This window comes from Calonectris borealis, chromosome W (genome assembly GCF_964195595.1).
Source record: "Calonectris borealis chromosome W, bCalBor7.hap1.2, whole genome shotgun sequence".
NCBI classification, from domain to species: Eukaryota; Metazoa; Chordata; class Aves; order Procellariiformes; family Procellariidae; genus Calonectris; species Calonectris borealis.
This window is the reverse complement of record NC_134351.1, coordinates 36,651,264-36,675,938: the sequence shown is the minus strand read 5'-3', so window position 1 is coordinate 36,675,938 and position 24,675 is coordinate 36,651,264. Positions and strand designations below refer to the sequence as shown.

At 42.1% G+C, this 24,675-nt stretch overlaps 1 pseudogene; it reads right to left on the bottom strand.

Annotated features, from left to right (window-relative positions):
* LOC142074961 (phospholipid-transporting ATPase ID-like) overlaps positions 1 to 24,675 on the bottom strand; it is a 131,322-nt pseudogene that overhangs the window by 20,149 nt on the left and 86,498 nt on the right.

Genomic DNA, 24,675 nt, shown 5'->3' with positions numbered 1-24,675 from the left:
AGGACAGCTAGCCCAGCTGGCCAACGGGGTATTCCATACCATGTGATGTCATGCTAAGTATATGAATGGTAGGCGTGATCCAGGAAGTACCGATCGCTACTTGGTTATCGGTCAGCGCGGGTGGTGAGCAATTGCATTGTGCATCACTCATTTTGTATATTCTATCATTATTATTATTATTTTCCCTTTTCTGTTCTATTAAACTGTCTTTATCTCAACCCACGAGTTTTTTTCCCTCTTACCCTTCCGATTCTCTCCCTGTCCCACTGGGGGTGGGGGGAGTGAGTGGCTGCGTTGTATTTGACTGCCTGCCAGGTTAAACCATGACAGGGTGTTTTGAACTGTATCTGAAAAACAAAAGCATGATTAAAACCATAACAGAAGCACCTCTCACCATCATTCACTCAAACCTTTCACCCTCTGTGATTCCAAAGCACTTGGCGAACAGACCAAAATATAAAGTAGACACTGTCTCCAACAGTGAAATCAACTTGCTGTAGAGAGGACAGCAATACCAATATCACTGTCTGAGACGAGGAAAGAAAAATGCAATGTCCAGACTCAACTGCAGCAACAACTCAGGGAGACAAGGATGTCAGAGTGAATGCCTTATCTCTTTACAAATCTCTTTACAAGTCTCAGGAGACAGACTCATTTTTATGTTATCCTGCACTTTTTGCATGTGTTCAGAAATCTCTTATGTAGAGTAACTCCAAAGACCTGGTCATCACTGGCATTTTTTTCTTGGGCGTTTGCCATTTAACCTGGCTGAAGGCTCACAATAGTCACATGGCATTTTTCTCATGTCTAACTGGATGTTGTACTTCTATGCTTTCCTATACCAGCATGTTTACTTATTTACAAAAGAACACGCATCCTTCTGCAAACAAAATGCTCCTAGATATCTGTAAGAACTGGACACCTGAAAACAGAATATAAAAGAGCAACAGAAAGCATTCCAGCCAGCTCAGTAGGATTATTTAAAGGATTGTTCCTGTGGCTGTGTGTGAATGTGCATCCTTATGCAAGGAAGTGAACATGGCACATGTTCACCTGGATGGATGGGATTCAAAATAAGCATTCCCAGCAGCCCTCAGAAATACCCTGGCATTTCTTGTAGAAAAGGCAATCAATATATTCTGTTTCTGTAGAAAAGGCAATCAATATATTCTATATATTGCCTCTAGAGATGCATTTTGAGTGCAATCCAGATTTGTCCCAGGGCTTACCAATGAATGGAAAAGAGGCTGTGAAGATCAGGTACATGCCACCACTATACATTGTGAAGGTGATAGCAAAGTAAACAGAAAGGCTGCCTCAGATGAAGAACTGGTTCACAACTGTCCAGTAAGAGGTGTCCAAGCCAATCTGAAAGAATGGAGCGATACAGCTGTTGTCAGTGCCTTAATTATTTAGCAGATCTGTGCTGAACACAGCTACAGATCTTGTCCTCTGCTTTGTACCCCTGCCCCCAAGACCGTTATTCATTGAAGTCCCAAGAAATACCAAGCCACAGATCATAGGATACTGGGAGACCATTCAAGGCAAGCATTACTACGTTTGCCCTATTGTTGCCCTCTTCTCAAGCATTCACTAGTGGCCAGTACTGGAGACAGGATACTAAGATCAAATGAGTCATGCTTATGTCCCCACCCCAAGCTGTGATCTATCACTGAAAGTTAGGAGAAGGAGCCTACAAGATCTCAGAGAGCAGAAACTATTATCTATGGAAGTGTGATTGATTAGCTTTTCTTTTAAGAAGTTTTTCTCATCCTGCCAGTATCATTTGAATTTTGTACCACCCAAGTCTTAGCTACTTCTTCCAGCAAGTGCAGTTCTAGCATCTGTATCATGCATGGGGCCAGGCTACAGACAGCCCCATGATGGAGACCCTATAAATAACTGCCTGATAGCAGACAGACAGTCCTGTGCTTCAAACCCATCCCATAAAACTGGAATGATCCTTCTCTACTCCCAGCCTTAACTGTTTTGTCTGCTATGACTGTAAACTTCCCAAGGCAATGACTCTGCATTCCTGTGACCCTGATCTTTCATAAGATACAAATCTGTTGTTCTGTTGAACTGAGGAGAGTAATCTGGTGTCAAGAGACTTTTTTTTGCAAGAATGCAAGATGCAGCAGCAAACACAATGCTATCAGGAACCCAAGTGGCCCTCCAGATGCTGCCTTCATAAAACAATAACTAATTCCTAAAATCATTACCTGGAATGCCTTACCTGTACAGACACCACAATCAGTTAGCAGGTCTGGGCCATCAGTGCAAAGGACTGGTAGTCAGCAATGGCTTTCCCATCACTTCTCATTGTATTGCACATGGCCCCATATGGGATGAAGAAGAGAATGAGAGAACTGTAGATCCCTTGCAACATGCACTTGACAAACACTATTTTCTTAAAATAGAGATTTTGCTGTCCAGGCACATATAGCTGAGGAAACAGCATGCTCCAACGATCATCCACATCCTGAAAGCAGAGAGGAGATGGTCAGATTTGCTGGCACTTACCCAACCAACCACACAAGACCACTTAGGGTTGCCATGTCCCTGTGACATGCATTTTCATGAGAAAAGGCTTAGCAAACAATTCACTCAGTTGTGCTGACTAGCGTGCCACATCCCAAGGTCACCTAGACACATTTTCCGTGTTGAATTTCATGAGAAAACTGACAAGTGCTGCCAAAAAATTGAAGGTGTATTTCATCTTAAGTGGACTGCATGGCCTGCTCTCCTGAGAGTTGCCTGGAAGCTAAGGGATAGAAAATATCTCCACAGGGTCCACACACAGACAAGGCTGTCTGACTTGGATCCCTTAAGTGTCCAGAGCTGAACACTGTGAACCACTGCAGATTAGCAAGTTCCTACTTATTTAACTTGTAAAAGGCATATAGGAGCAGCTTTATTGCTCCTATGTCTTGCTGAACAATAATAGCATATGAGGTAGAAATGTGTATGTGAAATTACTGCAGGAAGACTTCCACTTGAAAGGCTGAACCTGGAAAACCTGGCTTCAGAGATCTAGTTCATTCATTGTTTTGTGTGGTCATTAAAAAGTCACTTGTCAGGCTTCAGGAACAGAGCTAATAAGATGTGACTACTTCAGGGGAGTGTTGCAATGGCAGCTTTTACTGTAGTCAACAGCATAACCCAAAAGTCTCATCACACACTGAAACCCACAGGCCAAATCAGGATAATACACAATCTCCTCCCTGGTGCATCCTTTTTTTGTGCTCTCAGGTCTCGCTGGCAGGAAACTGTTTTGGGGGCTATCACAATAGCTAGCCAAAGAGTCAGCTGCTTTTGCTTCATGGAACCAGCTCAAAGCACCCAGAGATAAACCCCCTATAAAAAAATCCAAGTGGTGATAGAAACAGTACCTGATCGAAGAGGCTCATTCCTAGCACTGGGAGGGAGGTATATACTAAATTATAAAGTGTAATGAACTACTCATCATAGACAGCCTAAAGAGAAAAAAACAGCATGAAGTTAGCAAAATGCTACCTTTTCCATCTCTTCAAAAGTATACACAATTAAATTCTGGAACATCTTGGTTCGAGATGCTACTGAGACCAAAAGTATAAGGTGACTCAAGCTCAGCAGCCCTAAACCGGTCATTACCATAAGCTGGGGGAATACACGGAGGAAGGATCACTTTATGCTAGTCCTGTTTGCTAAGCATCCACTGCTGGCCACAGTCAGAGCAGGATACCGCCCCAGCGCCCCGCGGAGAGGCTGGCGCAGCGGCAGGCAGGGGCTCAAGGCAACCGCCCTGCCTTCACGGTTGCACGCTCAGCCCCAGGGTTAACATTTGCACGCTATCTGCGCTTCCCCGATGCTGGGTTGGGTTGGAGATAGGTTTGTCTTTAACACCAGATCTTTCGCTGCAGGAGATTTGTTCCTCTTGCAAGCTGCTGAAGCACACAGGCATCCTGGGGTTAAACTGATTGCTTTAAATGTGCTAATAAGGCAAGCATAGGTCTTACACAGATCTTCACCAAATTGATCAGGCCTCTGTGTAATCTGTATCCTTGTTTGATGGTTGTAATCAGTTTGAACACTTTCAAAAAATCCCATGAGGTACCTATGTACTTCATAATACACCTAAATGTCTTCAGGCATCTGTCCTCTACCAGCAGTACAATGAAGGAAGTAATATCTGCTTTATACTCATACAGCTGAAGATGACAGACCTGTGTGCCTTTCAGTGGCTTAGTTTATTTCCTTTTAAAATGTTTCCAGATACTTTGCTTGAAAATGCTAGACATGACCATGAGAAAACAGAAGCTGGACCTACCTGTGCTGAGAAGCCAGAGAAGAAGCCATACCAGAAATGCACTAATGTGAAGGCAAAATTCTTATAGAAGAAATATTTGAGGAACTTGCACATGTGGATGTAGGACCGCTGGCCCTGGACTAAGAGCAGGTGCTGCAGGTAACGGTAACTTGCGGAAACCGGACTCCACAATCTATGAGATTGTAAAGTAGGTATGTTTATTCAGCACTGGGCAGCACGGGGGGTAGTCCCACCAAAGTCGTGCGCACCTCAACGCGGCACTTACCATAAATATATACAGTAAAACATTACATATTCATAGAGTTTCGTAATACGCCTATACATATGCATGACCTGTCCCTGCTTTGTATTAAAATGAGTTCCAAGAAGTCATTTCCATAGACCCCTCCCATCTGCGCTTGCGCATTGCCTCCTAGTGGTGGTCGTCGGGGGTCGTGGGGATGAAGGCTGATAGTTCCTCTAGTCACCGCTAGTAACTTTTTGTTCTTGTGCAGGCTCAGTTGTCCTCCTACTTTTGTCGGAACCGCAGGGTCAGTTTTAGCTGGTTTCTTAAGGCAAGTTCTTAGTCCTTATTAGGAACTGTCCTTGTGAGGCGCCTCAGTTAATTTACACAACAAAGTATCAGACTAATCCTTTAACTACTATCAATCACTCTACTACCTTAACCCCTTCTCTCAGTCCCCCCTTTTCTAAAAAGTTAGTAAATTCTTTTACTCTATACTAAACTCTATACTAATGTTCTTTATATTATCCCATTCTTCTCCAGGTTCTTTATAAGATTTCTGCCTGTTTCAATTTGTTGTCGGTGCTGATAGACATACATCAAGTGACTTACTTGTTTTATCATTCGCCAATTTAAAACATACAGTATTGCAGATAAAGCAATACTAATAAAAACTAGAATTAGGAGAACAACAATAGGGTGACACAAGGTATTAAGGATACCTGTAGCAGTGGGCGACCATCTGAAAAGTATTTCCCACCATTTGTGTTCTCCATCCTTCTTTACCCACTTTAGAACTTTTTATTTTGTCTACGTTGTTGTCCGAAAAGCGGATTCGTGCCCGGCGTGCAAGTAACCAATTCCACACGCTCAGGAGAGATATTGTTTTATTCAGGCCTGGGTGCTCGGTGGACTTGCCACAAATCAAGCACACCTGGTCTAGTCACCTTTCTGTTTATATCCATGCTTCTCATACATATTTTAAATTTCTCTTTTACATATTCATTACATTTCCGAGAACTAATTATAATATTACATCATCTTAAACACATGCGCACTAAAGCCTTTAGGGTCTTCTTGGGGGTCTCGGGTGGTCTCTGGTGGTCGGCAGGGTAGTGAACTCTTCATGAACTTACTTCCTCTTTACCTTATAGGGTCACGATTTGTCCCTGAGCCATGCTTGGACCACGTCTGTTTATAGTTTCCATAGCTAAAATTAATTATCACTACTTCTAAAACACACCCCTGTTAGTTACCTAACTTCTAAGCAACAAGTCTTCATTGTTTAAAATTACAGAAGCGAGCAACATAGAATCCACAACAAACCAAACCATCCATCACCATAGTACTCTTAAATTAAAACACATACATCTTGATCTCCTCCAATCAAAACCCCACTCACTAGTTTCATCATTCTGGTTTCTTATTAACTGGTCTTTTAACCCAGTTCTGGGTGAGGGCTATACACAAGATGATAACACTTTGAAGATTAATGTTGATTAAGATTAACATTAACAACGTCATGATGCACCGTTATCAAGGTCTCCTTTCCATTGTTTTTAACTTCTTCTAGTATCCGTGTTAAATTGTGATGTTGTAGTAATTCCTTCGTTCGAGCTAAATCCATCCCGAGGGATGTAGGTATCAATTCATGGAATAATGTATAATTAGATCTAAGAACCTGATGGGATATGACTGGAGTTATATAATTAAAGTCACACCCAATGATTTTAGTAAAATTGCAAATGCAAAAATTTGAGTGATTTTTAGTATCTACCTTCGTGTCCTCTACAGATATAAAACTATAAGTAGTTCTCAAACATACGCAACCTTTGCCAGTGTATATTATTACGGTTTTAAGTTCAGCATTGGGGCGAATTTCAAAATGACAAACTTTCTGATCAGTGTCAAGACAAATATCTTGCGTATCAATAGCATTATTCTCACAAATGAACCCTTGTTGTTCTCGTACAATGCAAGATTCTAAATCTACAGTCTGCCATTCATTCCCCGTTTTTCGAGCCCATGCCCTATGTTCAAAAGGGTAAAGTAGAGTCTTGTTGTGATTCAGTCCTAACGCTATAATAGGGTGGATCACATATACTGTAGCTTTGCTAATAGTTAATACAAAAGCCTCGACTGTGTTTGTAGCAGGATCATAAGTAAAATTCACTAACTTCCACCAAGACTGAAGTTTCTTTTCGAAGTCATTTGCATTGTCCCAAATTATTTTCCGAATTTCAGTGGGGAAGATTCCCTCTTCACCCTCTCAAGTATACCTGGCTTCCGTGTATGACCACAGTAGATAGATTTAAGCCTCTCAGATCAGACGATTTCCCCATGGATCTGGTATATTTGATATAAGCCTGAGACCAAAGCTGCTCAGTATTATCCTGGCTAGAAGTGCTTTCCCACCCCCAAATCATAATTATGACCGTGAAAAAAATAATTTTCCCGGTTGGGCTTGCGTGACCTTCCATGGAGATTTGTGTGCCTTCTTCACTCTGGTATGATGGATCCAGGCGCTCCGTTCTTTGATCTTGATTGCTGTGAAGGAGGTGAGGAGTACTTGGAATGGTCCTTCCCACTGCGGTTCCAAAGCCTTTTCTCTGCAAGAGACTTTACATACACATAGTCTCCAGGTTGTATATTATGTACAGGCCCATCCAAACCCCTACTTCAGGTCCCAACCACATGTTTCTCAATTTTGCTGAGTTGTTTCCCTAATGCCACCATGTAGGAGGTCATGATTTCATCCCCAACTTGTGTGGACATCCCTTTCTGTACTCTGTAGGGTCGTCCATACAAGATTTCAAAAGGGCTCAGTCCTTCCTTTGCTCTTGGCCTAGTTCGTATGCGCAAAAGAGCCAAAGGAAGAGACTGAGGCCAGGCCAAGTTAGTTTCCTGTCCCAATTTCACAATCTGCTGTTTGATTAAGTGGTTCATTTTTTCTACTTGGCCACTCAACTGAGGGCGATATGGGGTATGAAGCTGCCAATCTATGCCCAAATGGCGGCTAATTTGTTGTACTACTTTTGAGATGAAATGTGGTCCTCTGTCAGAAGATATGGTTGCTGGAACCCCAAAACGTGGTATTATTTCTTGTATTAATGTTCTAGTTACCTCCCGAGCCTTGGCTGTTCTGGTAGGGAATGCCTCTGGCCAACCTGATGAGGTGGTGCTTTCATACCCCCCCTTTTCTTCCCTGGGCCACTTGTTGATCTGGGCCGCCTGTTGATCTCAGAAATTTCCATGAAACCTCGGCCTTGGTGTATTGAGTCTGGCAGTTGAGCGCTCCTTGACTGTATCAGAAACTCTGCATAGCTGAGGCTGGGAACATCCTCCTACTGTCTGGCCCGGGTGTCCAGCAGAACAACACCGAAACCTTGAGAATTCTTTAGTAATTACCACCTGGGACTGTGGCCAGGATGGAAATTTACGGATGACTAAAGCCAACCATCTTGCGAACCTATAAACGGTGGTCCTGAGTGAGGCCCTTTGAGCTCTCCTGGACCGCAGCGGCTGCACCCAGCATCTCCCTCTGAGTGGGACGCCTCTCAGAGCTTGCGATCTTTCAGGCCTGCGATATTCGGAGGACCACTGGGTCCTGGGTGAGTCCCTTTCGAAGCTCAACCCTTCGCCTGTTGAGAGGGAATGCCTAGACATTCGACGTGAATATTTCTTCACTGAAATCGAGGGGAATTTTTAACAGGTATACCTTCTGTATATTTTTATATATATATGTTTCTCTGTGTGTGTGAACTAATAGCAAGCATAATCTGTAATTAAGTTGTGATTGTAGTAGACTTAGTAACCTATTTTGCAAATATTGAATAGTTAATGATTAGGCGTTACTAAAGTTTGTTAATGATTAGTTGATAACTAAGTGTTGCTAAATTGTGAATGAAACCTAGACTGTCCCTGAAATATAAACCCTTAGATGATTTTCCCTTGTATGTTTCACCCATGTAATAAGTAATAGAGTGAACCTTGCCATCGAATTCTATTAGGTCGCACCTTTATAAATCTCTATTAAAATCACTTTCTGCTAGTTTCTTTGACGGTGATTCTTTAAGCGGCCTCTAAACCACTCGCGACACCTGAAAAGGTATCAGTTAATACCAATAAATATCGATACCCCCCTTTTCTTGGGAGTTCTGAAAAATCGATCTGCCATTGTTGTCCAGGCCTGTTGCCTCTCCCGATGTGGCCCATTTCTAGTTTGGGGGTGTTCTTGGGATTTGTCTGGAGACAGAGATCGCACTGCTGAGTCACTTGCCTTACAGTAGTGTATAGATTCCTAGCTACGATCTCTCTAATTAGGTGTTTATATAGGGCCTCTGCCCCCCCCAGTGCCTCTTTCTATGTTCTTCCCTTATCAGAGACCATGTTAGATAGGAGGGAATGATTAGTTTCCCTTGTGGGGTGAGAGCCCACCCCTCTTTATTATATGACCCTTCTAGATCTGTGATAAGTTTCTGATCTTCGTTTGTATATTCTGGCTTACCTTCTAGGGAGATTCGCCCGTCAGGGACTAAAGCCCCTTCTATTTTTATCTCTGTTTTGGCTACCTGTCGTGGTTTAACCCCAGCTGGTCATTGAGCACCACGCAGCCGCTCGCTCACCCCCCCGCCGGGTGGGATGGGGGAGAGAATCAGAAGGGTAAAAGTGAGAAAACTCATGGGTTGAGATAAAGACAGTTTAATAGGGAAAGCAAAAGTCGCGCACGCAAGCAAAGCAAAGCAAAGCAAGGAATTCATTCACTACTCCCATCGGCAGGCAGGTGTTCAGCCATCGCCAGGAAAGCAGGGCTCCATCACGCGTAACGGTTACTTGGGAAGACAAACGCCATCACTCCGAACGCCCCCCCTCCTTCTTCTTCCCCCAGCCTTATATGCTGAGCATGATGTCATATGGTATGGAATAGCCCATTGGCCAGCTGGGCCAGCCGCCCTGGCCACGCTCCCTCCCAGCCCCCTACACATCTGGCAGGGCATGGGAAGATGAAAAGTCCTTAACTAGCGTAAACATTACCTAGCAACAACCAAAACATCAGTGTGTCATCAACATTATTCTCACACTACATTCAAAACACAGCACTATACCAGTTAATAGGAAGAAAATCAACTCCATCCCAGCCAAAACCAGGACACTACCTGTTTTGCCTCTCTGTCCGCCAGCTCATTTCCCCTTTCCAATTCCGAGCTCACTTTCTGGTGTGCTTTAATGTGTATAATTGCCACTTTCTTAGGGAGTTGTACTGCCTCCAACAGTCTCAAAATTTCCTTTGCGTGTTTAATATTCTTCCCTTGAGAGCTCAATAACCCTCTCTCTTTCCAGATTGCCCCATGTGCGTGCACAACTCCGAAGGCATATCTTGAGTCTGTATAAATGTTCACAATTTTTCCTTGGGCCAATTACAAGGCACGGGTTATAGCGATTATCTCCGCTTTCTGTGCCGAGGTATTTAGGGGCAAAGGTCTTGATTCTATTATCTCCTGACTAGTGGTAATAGCGTATCCCGTGTATCTTTTACCACTCAGGACATAGCTGCTTCCGTCTGTGAACCAGTTTTCTCCGTCTTCTACGGGGCTGTCTTTCAGATCTGGCCGGCTTGCATATGTTGCTTCAATGGTTTCTAAGCAGTCATGATGCACTGGTTCTCCTGTGTTTCCCTCTAGGAAAGAAGCTGGGTTGGCAATGTTAGTGACTATTATTTCCACATCATCCTGTTCTACCAACATAGCCTGATATCTTAGAAATCTTTGTTGAGAAAGCCAATGTCCACCCTTCGCTTCCAGTACTGCAGATACTGTATGGGACACCAGCACAGTCATTTTCTGACCCAGAGTGAATTTTCGGGCTTCTTGTATGTTTAGTATTACAGCTGCGACTGCCCGCAAGCATCCAGGCCAGCCCTTCGCAGTTGTATCCAACTGTTTGGAAAAGTAGGCAACTGCTCGTCGATCGGGACCCAAATTCTGTGCTAGTATCCCCAGAGCAACCCCTTGTTTTTTGTGGGAAAAGAGGAGAAATGGCTTACTCACATCTGGGAGCCCCAAAGCTGGAGCTGACATCAAGGCTTTCTTTAGTTTCTCAAAGGCTCGTACGGCCTGGTTGTTCCATTCAAGGTGTCCCTGGTTGGTAGTTATTAGGGCATATAATGGTTTAACAAGCAGTCCATAATTATAAATCCACAGCCGACACCACCCAGTCATTCCCAAGAAAGTCCGTAACTCTTTCACTGTTCGAGGTCTCTGGGTTTGGCAGATTGCCTCTTTACGGGCTTGTCCCAAGGTTCTTTCCCCAGCACTGATTTCATAGCCTAAATAAATCACTTTGCGCTGTATTACTTGGGCTTTCTTCTTAGACACCCGGTACCCTTGGAGCCCCAAGAAATTTAATAGACTCACCATCCAGGTGATACAATCATTCTCTGTTTCGGTGGCAATCAGGATTGTATTGTAGCAGTTTTCCTTTTTCAGATGGGATTTCCCATGATTCCAAGTCCTTTGCAAGCTGATTGCCAAAAATGGCAGGGCTATTTTTGAATCCTTGTGGCAACACTGTCCAGGTGAGTTGAGTCTTGCGACCAGTTTTCGGGTTTAAACAATTTTTGGCTGGCTTCATGGAGAGGGAGGCAAAAGAAGGCATCTTTCAAGTCTATAACAGTAAACCAGGCTAATTCAGGTGTTAGTGTAGTCAACAGGGTATATGGATTTGCCACCACGGGGTAGAGATCCTCAGTTACCTTGTTTACGGCCCGTAGATCCTGGACCACACGGTACGACCCGTCAGGCTTACGAACTGGTAATATGGGTGTGTTAAAATTAGACTCACATTCTTTTAATAGTCCGAATTGTAAAAATTTTTCAATTATCGGCTGAATCCCTTCTCTATCTTTTCTCTTTAGGGGATATTGCTTAATCCTTACTGGTTGTTGGTTTCCCTTTTTAAGTCTAACTTCAACAGGTAATGCATTCTTTGCTCTTCCGGGTACATCGGTAGCCCATACCCCAGGGTATACCTGATTTAAGACTTCCTCCCTAATTTCTCCTTTTATGGAAGGACTGGTTAAGAATAAACCCAGGATTTGAATGTATTGTCGATCTTTTACTTTCAAAGAAATTTCTCCTTTTTTGAATATAATTTTTGCACCTAATTGTTCTAGCAAGTCTCTTCCCAATAGGGCCTTTGGAGAGTTGGGCATATATAGAAATCTGTGAATTCCCCATTGGTTTCCCAGTTTATATTTCAAAGGTTTACAAAAATATGCCTTTTCACTTTGGCCAGTTGCCCCCTTTACCATGATGTAATCATTCTCCAGGGGCATCAAGGCTTGATTCAAAACTGAGTATGTTGCCCCTGTATCAACTAAAAATTCTACCTCTTGTTGTTCCTTCCCTAGCTTTATTATAACCAGTGGATCCGCTAGGGTGGATTCCCCAGGTTCCCGTCAGTCCTTTTTCACATGAGCTACCACTTTCCTTGCCTGATAACTTCGTCCTCTTCCCCTATTCATCGGACATTCTCCTTTCCAATGACCAAACTTCTTGCATCGTGCACATTGATTTTTTTCGAAGCGAGGCGGTTCTCTGTTACTAAATACTCTCCATGCTTCATCTAGCAATACTTCCAAATTTCTACTTTCTGTAGTGCGTAGCTTCTGGAGCTTGCGCCTAATGTCCCCTGTGGACTGACCCAAAAACAGAGAGACTAGTTGTTGTATTCCTACCTCGGATCCAGGATCCAGCGGTGTGTTACGGCGCATTGCATCCCTCAGTCGATCCAGGAATTCGGATGGGGACTCAGAGGGATCTTGCTTAACTGCATATAAAGCTTGATTAGCATCGTCCCGCCATCAGGCGCCACCGCCTCTCGAAGAGGTGCCTGTAAGGCTACTGGGGCAGTTTTCTTTCTAGTACGGGCTGTCCGGAGGGGTGGAAGTTTCGTCCGAGTCCGCATCCTTCTCCTGTGGTCGAGGGGGAGGCTTAAACAGGTCAGTTAGCTCTGGTTCCGGCACCTGGTGAATTTTATTTGCTTTCATACACCTCTGTCCAATACTGCATGCCGAGCAACACCGCTTCAGTTTACCTTTAAATTCTTTATTATTTTCTCGCTCAAGTGCGAGTACCATAGGGTCCTGTGGTGGCACCATTCCACAGTCCCTTTGCCACTCCGGATGGTTTCGGAGGGTGAAAAACATATCTGCATATGAAACTTCATCCCACTTCCCTTCTCTCCTTAGAAACAGCATCAATTGTAGGAGAGTATTATAATCTATAGATCCATTAAATGGCCACTTAGCTTCACTTTCTAATTTATACAACGGCCACCATTGATTACAATACTTACTTAATAAGAGTCTTTTTACTTTCTGTCCCTCCAGTCCCAACGATATCTCTCCAATGAGCAAGCACACAGCCCAAGGGGCTTTTCTTCAAGACTGCCTTTTGAATGTTACCCATTTCGTATCTTCCCTTTATTGATCTTTTCTTTTAACCTTTAATAAGCTTCCGGGACTAGTTTTCCTTCCCGCACACTGACTTCACTGTCTCATTGATTTTATCGGATGTTTTCTTATCATAGAACCCTCTAGATGTACAATACTGCTTTTCCACAAAATTTTACAATGTTTTCGTACACAAAAGACGAAGGCTCGATCCTATCATTCACTTCGTTCGTCTCCGGCCGCTCTCCTCGCGGAGATTACGGAACCGTGGATCAGAACTCCGCACTCGCTTCGCAGCTGTGCTGCGTCTCACTCATACAACACAGACACTCAGTCACACAATAAATTGTTGCAACAGATGATAATACTTATGGCCATGCCACGTACAACTCCTCAGATTAATTGTACATTAATTACTCCAATTAACATCTAGCCAGCAGCTGCAACCGTAAAGATGACCCAATCACAATTGCGAGGAGGTCCGCTTACCCTTCTCCTGCTTCTTATATACCAGTCATTAGCAGGTCCGTCCTGGCTCCCAACACTGGGATGCAGCGGAAACCTCGGATTCACTCGATCTACTCCCAAGATCGCTAGCGGCCGCTCTATCGGTCAGCGAATCCCCTACCGTGCAGGGTACCCTCCTCCCATACGGGGACTATGCTGCACGCCAGACGTCTCTGCGCGATTTACCAGCAGCCCCAGTCATGCGTACGACTTACAGGCCCCTCTCCTAAAACATACCTTTTCTTTCCGCGGACTCAGGAGGTTCTTGTCTACTCCCACGGTGAGCGGCTGGCAGCGGAGTCCCCTCCAAGGAAAGTGCTCGGGGCGCGCCCAGGGGCGTCCGCTCCTCAGCCGATCCCGCGGTGAAGCAGAGAGTCTCCTGGCTGGCTCGCCAAAACTGACTTGCGGAAACCGGACTCCACAATCTATGAGATTGTAAAGTAGGTATGTTTATTCAGCGCTGGGCAGCACGGGGGGTAGTCCCACCAAAGTCGTGCGCACCTCAACGCGGCACTCACCATAAATATATACAGTAAAACATTACATATTCATAGAGTTTCGTAATACGCCTATACATATGCATGACCTGTCCCTGCTTTGTATTAAAATGAGTTCCAAGAAGTCATTTCCATAGACCCCTCCCATCTGCGCTTGCGCATTGCCTCCTAGTGGTGGTCGTCGGGGGTCGTGGGGATGAAGGCTGATAGTTCCTCTTCGTCACCGCTAGTAACCTTTTGTTCTTGCAGGCTCAGTTGTCCTCCTACTTTTGTCAGAACCGCAGGGTCAGTTTTAGCTGGTTTCTTAAGGCAAGTTCTTAGTTCTTATCAGGAACTGTCCTTGTGAGGCGCCTCAGTTAATTTACACAACAAAGTATCAGACTAATCCTTTAACTACTATCAATCACTACTACCTTAACCCCTTCTCTCAACGGAACTGTGCAAAGGAGAAGTCACTGGACAAGACCGCCTGCATCCCCTCATGGCCACTGATACCAACCCCGATGTGGACAGCTGCAACAAGGTTATTGATCGTCATTACAATGAGAGTTTTGATTACCCCATTTTTTAAATGAGTCCCCTGCACTGGGACACTGTGTTAATTCCCTCCCAGCCTTCATAAAAAGTCATATGTAAAGTTATTTATGGAAAAAAAAATTTTGGGGCACTAATTCTTTCAGCAGCATTATGATTTTGGCTGTGGTGATACATTTCCAACAACTGGGCTTGAATTATTTGAATGGAATTACACCCTCAGTAACAATTCATGTTTTCTTTCTGAATGTTTTCCAACAGCATAAATGCTGTTGTTCATAACAGCTGCTGTTATGAAAAAATAACTCTAATTTCTATTGACATGTTGTCCGAAAAGCGGATTCGTGCCCGGCGTGCAAGTAACCGATTCCACACGCTCAGGAGAGATATTGTTTTATTCAGGCCTGGGTGCTCGGTGGACTTGCCACAAATCAAGCACACCTGGTCTAGTCACCTTTCTGTTTATATCCATGCTTCTCATACATATTTTAAATTTCTCTTTTACATATTCATTACATTTCCGAGAACTAATTATAATATTACATCATCCTAGACACATGCGCACTAAAGCCTTTAGGGTCTTCTTGAGGGTCTCGAGTGGTCTCTGGTGGTCGGTAGGGTAGTGAACTCTTCATGAACCCGTTCTTTTCTTCCCTTATAAGGTCAAGGTTTGTCTCCGAGCCATGTCTGGACCACGTTCATTTATGGTTCTTAATTCAAGGTTAATCATTACTAGGGTCTAACAATGCTACACACCGGCAAACACAATACCTGCTAGTTACCTAACTCCTAAGCAACAAGTCTTCATTGTTTAGAATTAAAGAAGCAAGCAGTATGGAATAAGAGGTACTGTAACAGACTGTACCTACTGCATCAATTCTCCCCTTTGAGACTTACGATGTTGAGCATCATGAGTCTCACATCATTTACTTATAAGCATTTGGTCTACAAAAAGACATACATTGAATCATACAACAAGTAATTATAACTAAGATGACGATCAGTATTGCAAATAAGAACAACTGTCTGAGCCAATTTAAATTTGGAAGCCACGAAAATAACTATCGTATCCTTCTCGTTCTTTAAATCCAGATGCTAAGTCCTTTAATTGAATTTTCTTCTCAACTAACTGTGAATTATCACTTAGGTTCTGCAAAACAAAAAGAAGACATGTTGGTTACTTCTCAGGCTAAAAATTCTCAGATATTTTGATTTCTATCCCATTTTGGCAATAGAAACTGGGATTCAGCTTTACTCATCGTCATAATTAATATCAACAGGCTCCACATTTTCTACTTCTAAACCCACAATTTCCTAATTAATTTGGTTTCCCTTCTAACAATAAATATTTTAAATATCACAAATAATTCAGCAACATCTCTGGTGACTCATCAAGTACACCTTAAAGTTAATTTCAATGGTTACTTAGGTGTAGATGTTCATGGTCTAGGAGGTATTTTGTTTATTTTGGTGTAATGAATCCAAGAGTCTATTTCTTCTAATTTTACAGCAGTGTTTGTTGTTAATAACACTTGGAAGGGTCCCTTCCACTTTTCTCCAAGGGGGTCGTCCTTCCGCGTTCACAGGTAAACTTGATCTCCTGGACTGAATGAATGTACTGGAAATTCAAGAGGTAAAGGTGTCTTCAAAAGAACATACTTGTGTAAAGGACTCAACACTTTACTCAAAGACAAGAGATACTCAGTTAATACTTTTTCCCCTATCACATGCATTTGTTCAGATCTTCCTGTTAGATTAACATTGTAAGGTTTACCATACAGAATTTCAAATGGACTTACTTTTTCTCTAGCTCTTGGGGTCACCCTAATTCTTAACAAGGCAAGTAGTAAAGCTTCAATCCATTTCAGCTGAGCTTCCTGACATATTTTAGAAATTTGTCTCTTTAATATTTGGTTCATTCTCTCTACTTGTCTATTAAATTGTGATCTTCTTAGTGTCTTACTCACATTCTTAATAACCTCCGCTACAAAGTGTGGGCCTCTATCAGAGGACATCTCTAAAGGGACTCCAAATCTTGAAATAAGTTCTTTTAATAAGTGTTTTGTTACCTCTTTTGCCTTGTTGGTTCGACACGGGAAAGCTTCTGGCCATCCAGAGAAGGTATCTACCAATACCAATAAATCATTAATGCCAGAACCAAATTGAAACAGACCTAACATCCACTTTAGCATTAAAGTTCCTGGAAAGCAGGACAAGATTTTTTCCAGCCTTCTTCACCTGGACAGTTGACTATACTAAAGTGACACCTTTTCACAGCATATGACAGGGACTATGGGATCCTCATTGCCACCTCTCCAAAGGCAAAGGATGCTACCTTCATACTGCTTCCAGCCTCAGGACAAGAATTAAGAATAGGCACTAGCTACAGTTATCTGGTCTAATTCCAGATAACTGGAGTTTTGTCTAGCTGGCAATGAAGCAAAGCCCTGTAAGTTTGTCCTCTGTGCAGTTTTTCAAAGGAGAAAGAATGAGAACATGGGTCTTAGCAGAACCATTCTACCAGTGGGAGAGAAGAGAAACATCCAAAGCTGTAGCCCCTTTACCTTGCTTGTCTCCAGTGAGAACCCATATCTTAATGTGGGCTTTGGCAAGAGTCTCAGTTGTCTGTGGGACTCTGTCTTGTAACTTGTCCTCAATCGCTGTGGCACCTAGCAGCTTAACAGAAAACGTCAGGGAACTGGCAAGTCTTCCCATTGCTAGCAAAGGAGAAAGCATTAGACCTCCAGGTAATTACTCAAGCAAGCACAAATGAAATCCAGGAATAAGGTTGCACTGATTTTCATTCTTCCTCAGCAAATTTACTGTACAGAGTAGAGCCCTGATTCTGCAAATGTTCTAGTCTCTAATCCCCCAGGCTCAGCTAGATCATGAACATGCATGAAATTTTTTGCCAACATGTTTGCAGACCTACAGCTCTATATTCTTCCACATGTCCCCTTCACAGCAGATAGAGCTTTAACTGAGGGACAAAGACAGCTGTGGATCTTTGTCCCCAGACCTCCATATGCATCCTCTAGTGTGGAGCTTGCTCCCAGACATATTGTAATGCAGCTGCCATATGGCTGCTAAGCATCTTCCAACAGACCCATTCCCACCCCTGCTCCACACCACCAAACAGCTAAACCACAGACTGCTCAGGACAAAAACCTTCATTATTTTAAAGTTATTGCTTTTTCTGCATTTTGGAGATACTTGATGGCTTTAACCTATCATCAAAGGGACATGAAAGTTTTGCTGCTAGCTCAGGTTTAGACAGCATCTGCTACTATATACCTCCTGCTGTTGGGAGACTAAATTCAGAGGTTGACTTTAAGCCCAAGATCACTTTTGACTTCCTGGGATGTTCATCATTCATCAGCTATGAGTGTTATTAATGCAGACAACAGCTCTGAGGTAACTTCTCTATAGAGTCCTCAAAACTGCACAATCCATGTTTTACAGCAGTAGTCTCTGGTCCAGCTAGCAAGAGCTTAAATGCTTGTAGCATACAAAGCCACCTCCTGGGAGTACCTACTCATCTTTGGCAGCCTGGGTCTGAGTTGGAAGCCCAAAGAGGGACACTGATGTCAAATGTTCCCAGGAATGTGCATTCCCCACAGCCATTGTCTTTCCGGAGCTGCAGAAAAGCACAGTAGTATTGTTGACAGGCCTTTGCCTGTCTGTCCATGACCTGGTGTAAGAGCAGCTGGAGGGACAGTCATGATGCCTTCCTGACTGTGGCTCTTCCTTAGTTTTTAGGTCAATGAATGACAAAGAGTATTTTTACTACTATTCTCTGAATATAACCATGTTTTCTCTGAATATAACCATGTTCCATCCCTATTACCCCTTGTTGTCTTTATATCCTTACTCTCCCTAAGGACCCCTAATGTTGTCCGAAAAGCGGATTCGTGCCCGGCGTGCAAGTAACCAATTCCACACGCTCAGGAGAGATATTGTTTTATTCAGGCCTGGGTGCTCGGTGGACTTGCCACAAATCAAGCACACCTGGTCTAGTCACCTTTCTGTTTATATCCATGCTTCTCATACATATTTTAAGATTCTCTCTTACATATTCATTAAATTTCCAGGAACTAATTATAATATTACATCATCCTAGACACATGGACACTAAAGCCTTTAGGGTCTCCTTGAGGGTCCCTGGTGGTCTCTGGTGGTCAGTAGGGTAGTGAACTCTTCATGCACCTGTTCCTTTCTTTCCTTATAAGGTCGAGGTTTGTCTCCGAGCCACGTCTGGACCATGTTTGTTTATGGTTCTCTTTTTCAAGGTTACTCTTCACTAGAGCCTAACAATGCTTCCAGGATACACGATTTAGACTAGTTACAATTCTACACACCTGCAAACACAACACCTGCTAGTTACCTAACTTCTAAGCAACAAGTCTTCATTGCTTAGAATTACAGAAGCGAGCAGTATGAAATAGTAGATACTGTACCTACTGCATCAATTCCCCCCTTTGAGACTTATGATGTTGAGCATCATGAGTCTCACATCATTTACTTATAAGCATTTGGTCTACAAAAAGACATACATTGAATCATACAACAAGTAATTATAACTAAGATGATGATCAGTATTGCAAATAAGAAGCCACAACAATAACCAAGAACGATCTAATCCTTCTCGTTCCTTAAATCCAGATGCTAAGTTCTTTAATTGTTGAATTTTCTTCTCAACTAACTGTGAATTATCACTTAGGTTCTGCAATACAAAAAGAAGACATGTTGGTTACTTCTCAGGCTAAAAATTCTCAGATATTTTGATTTCTATCCCATTTTGGCAAAAGAAACTGGGATTCAGCTTTACTGATTGTCACAATAATATCAACAGGCTCTACATTTTCTACTCCTAAACCCACAATTTCCTAATTAATTTGGTTTCCCTTCTAACAATAAATATTTTAAATATCACAAATAATTCAGCAACATCTCTGGTGACTCATCAAGTACGCCTTAAAGTTAATTTCAATGGTCCCTTAGGTATAGATGTCCACAGTCTAGGAGGTATTTTCTTTATTCTGGTATAATGAATCCAAGAGTCTACTCCTTCTAATTTTACAGCAGTGTTTGTTGTCATTAACACTTGGAAGGGTCCTTTCCACTTTTCTCCAAAGGGGTTGCCCTTCCACGTTCGCAGGTAGATTTGGTCTCCTGGACTGAATGAATGTACCAGAAATTCAAGGGGTAAAGGTGTTCTCAAAAGAACATATCTGTGTAAAGAACTCAACATTTTACTCAAAGACAAGAGATATTCAGTTAACACTTTTTCTCCTATTATGTGCATTTGTTCAGACTTTCCTGTTAGATTGACATTGTAAGGTTTACCATACAGAATTTCAAATGGACTTACTTTTTCTATAACTCCGGGGGTCACCCTAATTCTTAACAAGGCAAGTGGTAAAGCTTCAATCCATTTCAGCTGAGCTTCCTGACATATTTTAAAAATTTGTCTCTTTAATGTTTGGTTCATTCTCTCTACTTGTCTATTAGATTGTGGCCTCCAGGGGGTATGTAAATCCTACTTGATTTCTAGTGTCTTACTCATATTCTTAATAACCTCCGCTAGAAAATGTGGGCCTGTATCAGAGGACATCTCTAAAGGGACTCCAAATCTTGGAATAATTTCCTTTAATGAGTGTTTTTTTACCTCTTTTGCTTTGTTGGTTCGACACGGGAAAGCTTCTGGCCATTCAGAGAAGGTATCTACCAATACCAATAAATATCGGTATTGGTTGCACCTTGGTAACTCTGAAAAATCTATTTGCCAATACTCACCAGGAGTTATGCCTTTCCTTACCTCTCCAGGAGGGGGTCGAATTTGTATTTTCGGATTGTTCCTAAGACAAATCTCACATTTATTACTCACACTTTTAGCAATCAATAACATTTTAGTTCCTATTGCATATTGTTTTACCGACTCAACCATTGCTTCTGCTCCCATATGTGTTTCAGCATGGGTTCTGACCATCAATTTCTTCATGATTTTGGGAGTTACTATACATTGTCCATGTGACGTAATCCACCATCCTTGATCATTCTTTTTACATTGTAATAGTTCAGCCAACTTATTTTCTTTTATGTTATAATTTGGGGATTCTATATGAATTTCTTTTGATGGAATTAAAACATAGCTTGTGGTATTTAGCGCCACACGCTTGGCAGCTTCATCTGCTTTTTGATTTCCTTGTATTACTTTTAAGTTTCCTCTTTAATACGCTTTACAATGAATCACAGTAACTTCTTTAGGTTCTTGTACTGCTTCCAATAAATTTAAAATCTCTGCTCCATACTTTATAGGTGAGCCACTGGCAGACAAAAGTCCTCGCTCTTCATATCGCTCCATGGGCATGAACAACTCCAAAAGCATATTTAGAGTCTGTATAAATATTAACTCTTTTACCTTTAGCCAGATCTAAAGCTCTTGTCAAAGCTATTCTCTCTGCCTTCTGGGTGGATGTATTTGGAGGTAATGCTTTTACTTCTCGATCTTTGGTTAAAATTACCACAGCATAGCCAGCCCTCCTTTCTCCTTTCACAACAAAGCTGCTTCCATCAGTAAATAATTCTTCATCCGGAGTCTGGAGAGGGACATCTTTCAGGTCTGGCCTGCTGGCATATACCTGTTCGATAACTTGTAAACAATCATGATTAGGATCACTCTCTTTTTCACTTGGCATTAAAGAAGCAGGATTTAAAATTGCACTTACTTCAAAATGATGTCATCTTGTTCTACTAACAGAGATTGAGGGGGTGCCATCTTGCAAATGGCCTTTTTTTCTATCATTTCCCAATCTTTGTTGTCCTTGGGAAATCTCAAATCCCAAATAAATTACAGTTTGTTTTGCAATTTGTGCTTTCTTTTCCGACACCCTGTCCCCAGCCATCCCCAAAAAGTTTAGGAGGCTAACAGTCGTCTTTTTGCAGATCTCAATAGTATCTGCTCCCAATAGGATGTCATCAACATACTGAAGGAGGGTGATTTGATCTTCCTTGCCGGACCACTGTTCCAGTTCCTTATTCAGAGCTGCTCCAAAGATGGTTGGGCTATTTTTAAACCCTTGTGGCAGCACAGTCCAGCAGAGCTGAGTTCTCCTCACAGTCAACGGATCTTCCCATTCAAAGGCAAAAATTTTTTGACTGTTTTCTTCCAGAGCTATACAAAAGAAAGCATCTTGCAAATCTAAGACTGAGAAATGTGCATTTGATTCATTGATAGTTGTTAGCAGCATATATGGATTAGGGACTACTGGATGAATGTCCACCACTAATTGATTTATTGCTCTTAAATCTTGAACCAATCTATATCCTTGGTTATGTAGCTTTTTCACTGGAAGGATAGGAGTAATCAGATTGACATTCTCTTAAAAGTCCATATTTGAGAAAATTATTTATTATTGGTTCCAAACCTTTTCTGGCTTCTGTACTAATAGGATATTGTTTCTTTCTTACCGGTCGAACTCCTGTTTTCAATTCAACTTTTACCGGTTCCACATTTTTCACTCTTTCTGGTTTCTCTGTCGCCCAAACAAAAGGGTAAACTGCATCTTTAATTTCTTCTGGAATTTCTTCAGATTCTTCTGTGTTTGTCTGTAATAAATAAACTTGGGCTTGCCAGGCATTAGCTTCAGGAAAATGAACTTGGATTTTTCCTTTTTTAAAGTTAATTTGTGCTCCCAATTTATTCAATAAATCCCGTCCTAAGAGAGGCATGGTGCATTCCGGTATATATAAAAATTCATGCATCAATGTTTTTCCTCCAATTTTACATTTTAAAGGTTTCAAAAAAGGCCTTACCTCTTTCTTTCCCGTGACCCCAACAATACATACGTTAAATTTACCCATTGGTCCTTTACATGTATTTATAACAGAATATTTTGCTCCAGTGTCCACTAAAAATTGACTACTACTTCTCCCAGCTTTACTGGAACCAGGGGCTCGGCTGGAAAAATATCATTTTCTACTCCCGGTCCCCATCATTCAGAATCCACTCCCATCATAAGCAGATCAGCTTCAGGTGGAATTTGCTGTGGCTGAATCACAGCAACTCTCTTATTCTCTGGACACTCATTTTTCCAGTGTCCTTGTTTCTTACAGGCAGCACATTGATTGATCCCTACTGGAGCAGACTGTCTAAATATATTTCCACATCCTCTACCTTTGCCCCTTAAGTACCCTCTGCCTCTACCTTTCAAATATCTTTTTGCCCTACCTCCAGCAGGTCCTTGGGCATTCACAAAAGCAGCTGACAGAATAGCAGCTTTCTGCTTCTTATCTTTTACTTTTTCTTTCTCCTGGTTTTTCTTTTCTTCTTCTTCTCTATTATTATATACTTTATAGGCAATCTCAATCAACTGTGATATAGTCATCCCTGTAATGCCATCTACTTTCTGCAATTTCTTTCAAATATCAGGGGCTGCTTGTCCAACAAAGAAAGTAGTAAATATTGCCCTGTTCTCATCACTTTCAGGGTCTAAATCCGTCCATTTTCTGGCCGCCTCACATAAGCGTTCATAGAAGGTAGACGGATCTTCTGTTTTCCCTTGAATTATCTGGGTTAGTTTTGCTAAATTCTTTGGATGGGATATTCCATTTTTCATCCCATATAAAATCAATTGCTGATACTGTTTTATCATTAATTTTCCATCATTACTATTAGGATTCCAATTTGGTTCTTGGGTCGGCATAAAATGAGCAGGACCTTCCCTTGCATTTATTCTTTCATTTTCCAAATTAGCTTTTTCCAATACCATCTTCTTCTCTTCAGGAGTACACAAATTATTTAAAAGAATTTGAATATCTTGTCAATCTGGATTATGATTTTTGATAATTGTCCTAAAAGATCTATACACCTTTTCAGGATTTTCCCTATATGATCCTGCCAATTTTTTCCAATTCATGAAATCAGAAGCAGTAAAAGGTATTTTCACAAACACTGGTTCCCCCTTGGGCCCACAGCCTGACGAAGGGGTGGTAATAAGACAGACCCCTGCTGGATCCTAGTTCTGCTAGCTATTGGACTAAATGTATTGCTTCCCCTTGCTTCAGTTTCAAAACTTTCATTTCTACTCGGTGCCACCAACATCTGTATATCTTTTTCCTCTTCTCCTAGTTTTAAACACCATTTTCCTATACTACAAGCAGAACAACAATGCGTTTTTGGTTCCTTGTTCTCCATCATCATCATCATCACATTAGAATCTGAGTCTAAAAGTTTACATTTCTTCCGAATTTCATGATCATTTGTCAAGGTAAAGAACAAGTCCACATAAGAGACCTCCTCCCATTTACCCTGGCATCAACAAAATAACATAAGTTGCAAGATAGTATTATATTGCAAAGTTCCCAATTCTGGCCATTTTACCTCATCTTCTAATTTATACATTGGCCACCATCTAGTACAATATTCAATTAATTTCTCCTTTCTCAAAGGATCTCCCCCAAGTTTTCCCCAATATTTTATGATGCATCCAAGGGGAGAGCAAGGTGTTACTTTAGACTGTTGATTTCCCATATTTTTGCCCAAAAAGAACGTTCTTAACCACGATTTCATATACTCCAGTCGTCACTGTCAAACGCATATGAATATACCTTTTTACCTGTGGCCACAATTCCTTACCAAATGCATGCACAATTTTATACCCCAGAACAATATCTCATTTACCTTAGCGTTGCACTGTTGAGTCGCTCACCTGTTCTGGTTGGGGAGAATACTCATGGAGTCCCCGATCAAAAGGTCGGTGCGCGCTGGAGTCCAGAGAGCAGTGTCTCCCCACCGAGAGCCGGCAAGTCGATCCGGGCAAGGCTTCACAGCAGTCCCATCTGGGTCGCCAAAAACTGTTGTCCAAAAAGCGGATTCGTGCCCGGCGTGCAAGTAACCAATTCCACACGCTCAGGAGAGATATTGTTTTATTCAGGCCTGGGTGCTCGGTGGACTTGCCACAAATCAAGCACACCTGGTCTAGTCACCTTTCTGTTTATATCCATGCTTCTCATACATATTTTAAATTTTTCTTTTATTTATTCATTACATTTCCGAGAACTAATTATAATATTACGTCATCCTAGACACATGCGCACTAAAGTCTGTAGGGTCTTCTTGAGGGTCTCGAGTGGTCTCTGGTGGTCGGCAGGG